We start from the raw sequence: 9312 nt of genomic DNA, 5'->3' as shown, positions 1-9312 counted from the left end.
GACTTGAAGGAACAAGACAAGGCTTCTAGAGTTGGCTTGTCGATCCTAGGATGTTTTTGCAACCAGAGATAGGACTAGATGCTGACCACACTCCAAGAAGAAGAAGCTAGAGATGTCCTAAGTCTTTTCAGTACTAACAAGAACACAAAGTTTGTCGAGACAACGGTCTATGCCGAGTTGTTTATGAGTCATAGACGAAAGCTAGACAAGCACTTGACAAATCAAGGAAGTCTGTCAAGATATCAATCTACATATACCGAGTTGTTTACATGGCACAAACGAAAGTCAGAAAAGCACTCGACAGATCAAGAAAGTTTGTCAAGACAATGATTTACCTAAGCCGAGTTGTTTACGAGACAAAGAAATATAGACAAAGAAGACATCAACAAAAAATAAAGAATCTCCATTCAGTTTTCAAGTATAGTGTTTTGTTACAGAAGCTGGAATACAAAGGTCGATTACATCAGGCATTATCATCGGGAGAAGAAACATCAATGTTAAGATTATCTGCAATCTTCCTAGCTAAATCATCGACCTCAGGCTCCAACTTCTCAATAGCATCTAGATACTCTTGGCTCTCAGCTTCATCAGCAACCTTGGACAAAGGAAAATCTAGAGAAAGAACCCTCCACCGCTGCCCGCTCCGCAATCTCAATGCCACCGTGGTTCTTGCAGGCTGTCAGGAGTGCTCCCCATATCACGGTGTCCGCCTCGCATGACATTCCCCGTATCATATCCTCTGCCTCCGACAAGAGGCCGGCACGACCAAGGAGGTCCACCATGCATCCGTAGTGCTGGATTCCTGGAGCGATCCCAAAGTCCATCTCCATGGACCTGAACAGTCGGCGGGCCTCGTCCAGCAGCCCTGGGTGGGAGCATGCCGAGAGCGCCCCGACGAGTGTGGTTGCGTTCGGTGGCACACCCTCCTGCTGCATCCACCTGAAAAGGTCGAGCGCGCGCCCGCTGTGCCCGTGGTGTGCCAGCCCCGAGATGAGAGCGTTCCATGCACCCGGCACGCACCGTTCTGGCAGCCCGTCCAGAACTGCAAACGCCTCCTTGATTGCGCCATTTTTGACGTACATATCGATCAACGCCGTGCCGAGGATGGTGCCAACTGCCATGCCCCGTGCCACCATTAGGTCGTGCACGTGACGGCCCATCTCGAGCCCGCCCGACTCTGACCGCACGCACGCCGACAGCACAGATGCCAGCGTGGCGCCGCAGGGCTGGAAGCCCACGCGGACCATCTCATCGAACGCCGCCATCGCGTCCTCGTGCCGCCCGTTCTGCGCGTACGTGGAGACCATGGTAGTGTACACGCCCGCGTTCCGCTCGGGCACCTCGTCGAATACCCTGCGCGCGGCCCGGAGGCGGCCCACCACAGAGTAGACCCGAACGAGGCCATTGGCGACGTAGGCGTCGAGGTGGACCCCGTGCCTGACGGCGGGCGCGTGGAGCTGTTCGGTGACGGGGAGCGGGAGCGGAAGGCGCGCGGCGGCCTTTAGGAGGAAGGGGAAGGTGTGCCGGCCGGGCGCGAGGGCACCAGTGACGCGTAGGCGGGAGAAGAAGGGGAAGGCGGCGGCCGGGTCCGGGGAGGAGGCGAGCACGCGGAGTGTGGTGTTGAGCATGAAGGAGTTGGGCGCGCAGGGGAGGGAGGAGAGGAGCGCGAGTGCGGCGGCAGCGGGATCTGGGGAGAGCGCCGCGTAGGCGGTCAGGAGCCGCCTGGGAGCCGGGACGCGGCGAAAGCGTCCTCGACGAGGCGGCCGGAGACGATCATGACCGCGTGCACGCGGGCTAGGGCGCGAGGTGTGGCGGAGCGGTCGGCGAGGAGGGAGAGGTTCGGGCGGAGGCTCACGCGCGCGCCGACGGCAGCCGCGACGAGCGGCGCCGAAGGCATGTTTGGATCCTGTACCTTCGATGTTCGATAGATGGCAGGTACCGAGCGGGGAAGGCAAAATGGCAATCGGAGGTGGTGTCTTACCGTGTGTTTGGTTTAGGGATAAAGTGGAATGGGTTGGGTCCGACTTAGTTTTCTATGTTAGGATGAACCCATCTCGTGTTTGGTTAAGGGGTTGGGATGAATCCAGTTCTGTGTTTGGTTGCGAGGTTCAAGAGGGATGAAATGGACGCCATTTCGATACCGTTAATAGTACCATTAGTGGGACCCGCCTGTCATCCTCCTTATTTTCTTTTTCCCCTCATCTTCTTTCTCTGCTCGCCCGTCACCTCCCAGCCCGACATCGCCATGGTCGTCACCTCCCAGCCCCGCCCTCACCCCCTCGGTCGCCGCCTCCCCGCCCCGCCCCGCCCCGACCCTTCCCCGCGCAGGCCTCGGCGGCCATGGAGGCCCCGTCTCCCCGCGCAACCCCGCCCCGCCCCTGCGGCCATAGAGGCCCCGCCCCGGTAGCCATGGAGACCCCTCCTCTCCGCACAGCCCCGCCCCGCCCCGGTGGCCTGGCGGCCCTGCCTCCCCGCGCAGGCCCCGCCGACACCCGCCTCAGTGGCCATGGCGGCCCTGCCTCGTCTAGCGCCAGCGCCCCAAGCTCGCGCGAGCTCGCCCGCGCAAGCAACACAGCACCGGCTTCCAGAGCCCGACGTCGCTGCTCGCCCACATCCGGAGAAACGGAACCACCGGCGCTCCGACGAAGGGAGGGAGAAGGAGATGGCGAACGACGCCGTTCATCTGGGTCGAGATGGTCCGCCCAATTTGAATGGACCAAGGGAACCCGCATCTGAGGGAATATTCGGTCCCTGGTCCAACCCAATCCCACCTAGCTCCTCAACCAAACAGCGCACCATCTGGGTCGAACCCGGGATATCCCACTTCATCCCGCAATCCAAACAGATACTTAGATTTCACAAACTATGTACTTATAAAAAATGTAAGTACTTATGATATCAAAGTATTATTAGATTTATTATGAGATGTATATTTTTATAGTATATTTCGTTATAAATATTAATTTATATATATATATATATATTTAATTAAAATTTAGACACTTTAGCTATAATTGTTTTTTAAGACGAGGTAGTACCAATCTTAGGATTTACTATTATAAATGTTGTCTTCAAATAACTTATGTTTTTCATTTTCATGTGTGGAACTATAGTGGATTAGATTGTAGAACCCATTTAATTAAAAGGATCATTTGGATTGTACAATTATAATTCTCAAAGGTCTTACTATTCACCTATTCTAAATCTTACCATTATAATTCCTTGATTCTTTGAAATACACTATGGTGTATGCTTGGAAAGGACACAACGTCATAGTATTTTTGTATGGTCAGAATTGCCTTTCCACCTTTCTCTATATATCACTGACGTGTGGACCCCACTAGTCATCTCTTTCCTCCTTCCTTCCCCACCTTCTTCTCCACGACATCTTCTTTCCCAACTGCCCGATGTTGGCCTTGCCCTGCTGACCAAAGCGCACATTGCCGCTGGCCGCTTGTCATGCTCCTGCAGGCGCGTGGGCGAGCCGCCGTGGCGGCCACGTAGGCGCGCGGGCGAGCAGCCGCCACCGCGTAGGGAGTGGAATTCAATGGGTTGAGACTCAACTACAAAATAGAGGGACTGCTATGATATGTTCTGAATGAGGAGCACTGTTTTAGGACGACTGCATGAAACTTTAATGATTATGGGTTGAAACCAAGTAGAGAAGCCTGTACAAAGGAAGCCTTAGGAATGTTTGTGTGGATATGTGGTGGTCCTCAATCTTCTAGACAAGTCAAAAGTAAGTTTGAACATTCCCTAGAAATTTTTAGTATAAACTTTACTGAGGTCGTAGAGAGTATTAGGCCTTGTTTAGATGCCATCCAAATTCCAAGTTTTTTCACTCTCTCTCCATCACATCAATTTTTAGCCGCTTGCATGGAGTATTAAATGTAGGTAAAAAAAATAACTAATTACACAGTTTAGTTGGAAATCACGAGATGAATCTTTTGAGCCTAGTTGGTCCACGATTGGACAATATTTGTCAAATAAGACAAAAGTGGTACTATTCATCGGGTTCACTTTTTTTGCAATCTAAACGAGGCCTTAATAGAATGGTTGTTGACATCATAGAACCTAAAGATTCTCAATTCAATGAGGTGTATTCTAGGCTTCAAGAACTCCATTTTTGGGCACATTTATTTCAAAGATTGCATTTAGTGCAATTGGTGGAACCCATATACCTATAACTGTGCCTTTAAGTGAGCAACCAAAATACTTCGGTTGACATGGATATGCTTCGGAAAATGTCATGACTATTTGGGACATTGATACGGGATTTACATTAGTGATGAGTGGTTGGCTTGGATCAGTTCATGATACCCACGTACTATTGGATACCTTGGTGACATACAAGGAATAATTTCCACATCCACACGAAGGTACCATACTTACATGCATAAATTTTCTATAACACACTTGCATGCTATCAAACAGTACACTAATACTTCATTTTTCTAGAGAAGTAATACGGAGTTGATTCTATATATTCTTACTGAAAGGGATTTCTTGCACCTTACAAAAAGGTCAAAGGTATCATATATAGTGCTGACAATGGTCGTCACCCTATGGGAGCAAAGGAGGTGTTCAACCATGCACATTCGTCCATCTAGAATGTGATCGAGCGTTCTTTCGGAGTTCTGAAGAAGAAGTGACGTATTCCCTTAGACTTGCCTAGCTATCCAATAGATACAACAACAACAACAAAGTCTTTAAGTTCCAAATAAGTTGGGGTAGGCTAGAGTTGAAACCCAGCAGAAGCAATCAAGGTTCAGGCACGTGAATAGCTATTTTTCAAGCACTCCTATCTAAGGCTAAGTCTTTAGATATATTCCATCCTTTCAAGTCTCCTTTTTTTGCCTCTACCCAAGTCAACTTCGGTCTTCCTCTACCTCTCTTCACGTTACTATCCTGGCTTAGGATTTCACTACGCATCGGTGCCTCTGGAGGTCTTCGTTGGACATGTCCAAACCATCTCAACCGGTGTTGGACAAGCTTTTCTTCAATTGGTGCTACTCCTAATCTATCACATATATCATCGTCCCGAACTCGATCCCTTCTTGTATGACCGCAAATCCAACGCAACATACGCATTTCCGCGACACTTATCTGTTGAACATGTCGTCTTTTCGTAGGCCAACATTCTGCACCATACAATATAGCAGGTCTAATCGCCGTCCTATAAAACTTACCTTTTAGCTTCTGTGGTACCCTTTTGTCATATAGAACACCAGATGCTTGGCGCCACTTTATCCACACTGCTTTGATTCTATGGCTAACATCTTCATCAATATCCCCGTCTCTCGGTAGCATTGATCCTAAATATCGAAAGGTATCCTTCCTAGGCACTACTTGACCTTTCAAACTAATATCTTCCTCCTCCCGAGTACTAGTGCCGAAGTCAAATCTCATATACTCAGTTTTAGTTCTACTGAGTCTAAAACCTTTGGACTCCAAAGTCTTCCGCCATAACTCCAGTTCTGATTCACTTTTGTTCGGCTTTTATCAACTAGCACAACATCGTCCGCGAAAAGCATACACCAAGGGATGTCCCCTTGTATGTTCCTTGTGACCTCATCCATCTCTAAGGCAAACAGATAAGGGCTCAAAGCTGACCCTTGATGTAGTTCTATCCTAATCGGGAAGTCATCCGTGTCTCCATCACTTGTTCGAACACTAGTCACAACATTGTTGTACATGTCCTTAATGAGCCCGACGTACTTTGTTGGGACTTTATGTTTGTCCAAAGCCCATCATATAACATTCATTGGTATTTTATCATAAGCCTTCTCTAAGTCAATAAAAATCATGTGTAGGTCCTTCTTATTCTCCATATACCGCTCTATAACTTGTCTTATTAAGAAAATGGCTTCCATGGTTGACCTTCCGGGCATGAAACCAAATTGGTTCATAGAGACCCGCGTTATTGCTCTCAAACGATGCTCGATAACTCTCTCCCATAGCTTCATAGTATGGCTTATCAACTTAATTCTCCGGTAATTAGTACAACTTTTAATTTCCCCTTTATTCTTATAGATTGGTACCAATATACTTCTCCTCCACTCGTCAGGCATCTTGTTCGATCGAAAAATATGGTTGAACAGCTTGGTTAGCCATTCAATAGATAAACAATAAAAATTATAATTGTTGCAATGACTCTCCACAACTTCTTTAGAGATAGTGCCATACATGACGCATGCTTTTGAGAACTACAATGAAGATGGTGTTCAGACTACAGATACAACAAATGCTGAATGTGGTCCAATAGATGACTCGGATATGGGTGCTTTGTGTGATTCTATTATAGCCGCTTTGGTAGCGTAAGATTTTTTTAAGTAGCTTTGTATTTTGTCTTGTAAAACAAGCAGAGACTACGGTAAACTCGCTTGGCTATTGGCTTAATCACTAGCAAACTCTCTTATGTTGCATTAACCAATGTACATGTGCATTTGCTCCAAATATGAAGAGACTAATATCCTTTTAATTAGAAAATTATGGAACTATTAGCCCAAAGGTAATTAAAAAACTAGTTCATAATGCATATATCTATTCACCAACTAATCTAAGACATCATCAACTCTAGAGACACCATCATCAGTTCTAAGGAAATGCATATACTCAGGATAGACAATCTTCACTGGAAAAATCAGGATCACCAAACACATAGGGTCTGTTTGGTTTCCTGCATAACTCCTTATCCTGGCCTCTACAATGCAATTTTTCCATGTTTGGTTATCCACACATGCCTATACGTAACAGCGTCCTTAAAGCAAGCCTAGTCTGTATCCCAATATTTGACCAAATCCTGCGTACACAGTGCACCATTGCTCCTGTACCCGCTTACGCAAAAAACCAATCAGTATTGCCTTGTGCAGCTTAAAGATATGCTACATATAACCTCTAATACATTATAATAGTAACCATTCAGATCCACGACGACTTCGGCTACGCAGATAGCCAGTTTCCTAGAAAGGCTCAGCACAAATGAGCTGTTCCAGGTAGGACCAAAGTAGAGAGGGCTCATCAATTCGGGACTTGGCTTCCTTCGCATCGACGCCATCGCTGCTTCCGCATTTAACACCCACTCCACTCGGCGGATGGCGCGCGTTACACTTGTGCTGCAGCGGAGCCTTTGGACTCGTAAAAGTGTTTGGTTGGTGGGAGGGGGTGGGATGGGAGTGGGATGATTCTACTTCGGAGCTGTTTGGTTAAGAGGTGAGGCTGTCCTATATTTATCCTATTTGGAAATATTCTCAGTTGATGCCGTGACTCCCGTCCCTGTTTTTAGGATGGACAGAGTCGTCCTCCCTGGTATGAGCCACGACGGGGAAGACGAGCGCGGGCAGCGAGAGGTGGCGCATGTGGGTGAGCTCCGACGCCGGCCATGCCGCGCGGTTCATCTCTGCCGCCGGCCATGCCGCGCGGTTGCCGCGCGGGCGAGGAAGAGGCGGCGGCGCGCGTAGGCCCGGTGGAGTAGGGGGAGGAAGAGTGAGGTTTGGCGCCACCGCGTGGGCCAACCCTGCGAGCGCGCGGGTGGGATCCGGCCTTGTGCCGTGTGGCTGAGCTCGCCGACGGAGGAAGCGCTCAGTGGCTCGCTGCCAAGCTCGGGGCAGAGGAGGCCCATGGCGGTGGGCGGCTGAGCTCGGGGCGGAGGACGGAAGAGGCACGGGGCAGGCGGCTAGCTGGCCTCGCTGGCGGAGGAGTCCCCAGGCGGGCCACGGCCGTGCTTGTCAGGGAAGAAATGAGGGGCGACGCGCGAGCAAGCTATGGAGCAGGCGTCGGGAGGAAGAGATAAGGAGAGAGAGAGGAAGAGATAAGGAGAAGAGAAGAAAAAAGAAAAAAAAGAAAAAACTTACAAATAGGTCCCACTTGTCGGTAGCTCATCCCACTTTTTATGTCTCTGAACCAAACATAAAATAGGTCGATCCCGTTCCTCGTCAACTGTTCGTGCGGGACCCATGGGATACCCCGCAAGGAAGGGAGAAGATCTAGTCTAACTAGGATTCTTCCCCTGTAATCTTAGTAGTAGTATTATTCTGTAATCCTACTAGGAACTCTCATTGTAAACCGACTAGGATTCTGACCTCCTGACTATATAAAGGAGGGCAGGGTTCCTAGGGACGGGCGACAATGGTATGACATAACACTTTACAATCAATCCAACGCAAAGGCTAACGCCGACTGGACGTAGGGCTATTACTCGATCGAAGATCGAGGGTTCGAACCAGGATAAATCGACTGTCTCTTGCGTTTACCGTCGAGTTCTGCATACGCTGAAGCCCGAACATACTGCCCCGGGTACCCCCATGGCAGGCTATCGGTGGTCAAACATCGACAGCTGGCGCGCCAGGTAGGGGCTTTCAGCGACTTTGCATCCGAGAGCTCGATGGACCTCGACAACATGATCTTCTCGACAGGGTCAACCTTCATCTTCGGTTCATGGATTTGCGAGGCAGGTGACAATGGCAAGCTCTAAGGCCATCTCCTTGGAGATTCGGATCATCATCAAGACCTTTCCATTTTGGCGACAACGACAGATCAACTTGCTGGAAGATTCGCGCAGCTCGTGATGTCCGATCCAACTCAGATTTCGCGGCTTCACGCATCCGATTCAAACTCAAGTTCCGCTTCCGAGATGGAGTCTTATCCGAGTTCTTTCAGAAAACCGAGTTCTTTTCCGACAAGGCTCCAAGGCACGACGTCAACCTATCAAGGATACAACTCGGAGTACACTCAGACTACTTTAAAGAAGTCGGGTCCTCTTCTGTTCGGACTCCACAACATGGCAACATCTTATCAGACATGGCCCGAAGGATCCACCAATCCGGTGCTTAGAGTGCCACTGAAAGGAGCCCAGGAAGGTCTTGTCTTAACTATAACATCTCAAGACTGCATCGTCCACTGGCCAGGTTCCGTTCCTAAGGATGGCGGCACCCAACTAGTCGACGATACGACAACAACAACTCTACCCTACCAAGAAGAAGACTTGATCTGCGACCTAGAAGCCTCTACTGAAGTTATCAACAACTCTAACAGTATGAAAACCAACGCCGATGACAGAACAACTCACGCTCGAGAAGTATTCATGATTTGCCATCCTCGATCACCATTGGCCCCCCCAGAAGCGCCCGACGTCAGATCTTCAGATGAATCTGAGTCCAACATATCACCATTTACCCAGGGGCACGATGGTGAGACCGAGAGTCAGAGGCAAGCCAGAGAAAGAAAGAACAAATTGAAACAAAGACGTCAACGCCGTGCTAAGCAGCGCAAGGAAGCTTGGATCAAATATGAGTCAGACCTAGCCGAGTACAA

At 49.2% G+C, this 9312-nt stretch overlaps 1 pseudogene; it reads right to left on the bottom strand.

Annotated features, from left to right (window-relative positions):
- Positions 1-587: 587 nt before the first annotated feature.
- LOC136530460 (pentatricopeptide repeat-containing protein At5g66520-like) lies at positions 588-1974 on the bottom strand (annotated as a pseudogene).
- Between the last annotated feature and the right edge of the window lie 7338 nt (positions 1975-9312).

Source organism: Miscanthus floridulus, unplaced genomic scaffold (assembly GCF_019320115.1).
Source record: "Miscanthus floridulus cultivar M001 unplaced genomic scaffold, ASM1932011v1 fs_137_3_4, whole genome shotgun sequence".
NCBI lineage: Eukaryota > Viridiplantae > Streptophyta > Magnoliopsida > Poales > Poaceae > Miscanthus > Miscanthus floridulus.
Note: the sequence above shows the minus strand (reverse complement) of the source record. Positions and strands in the feature narration are given on the sequence as shown.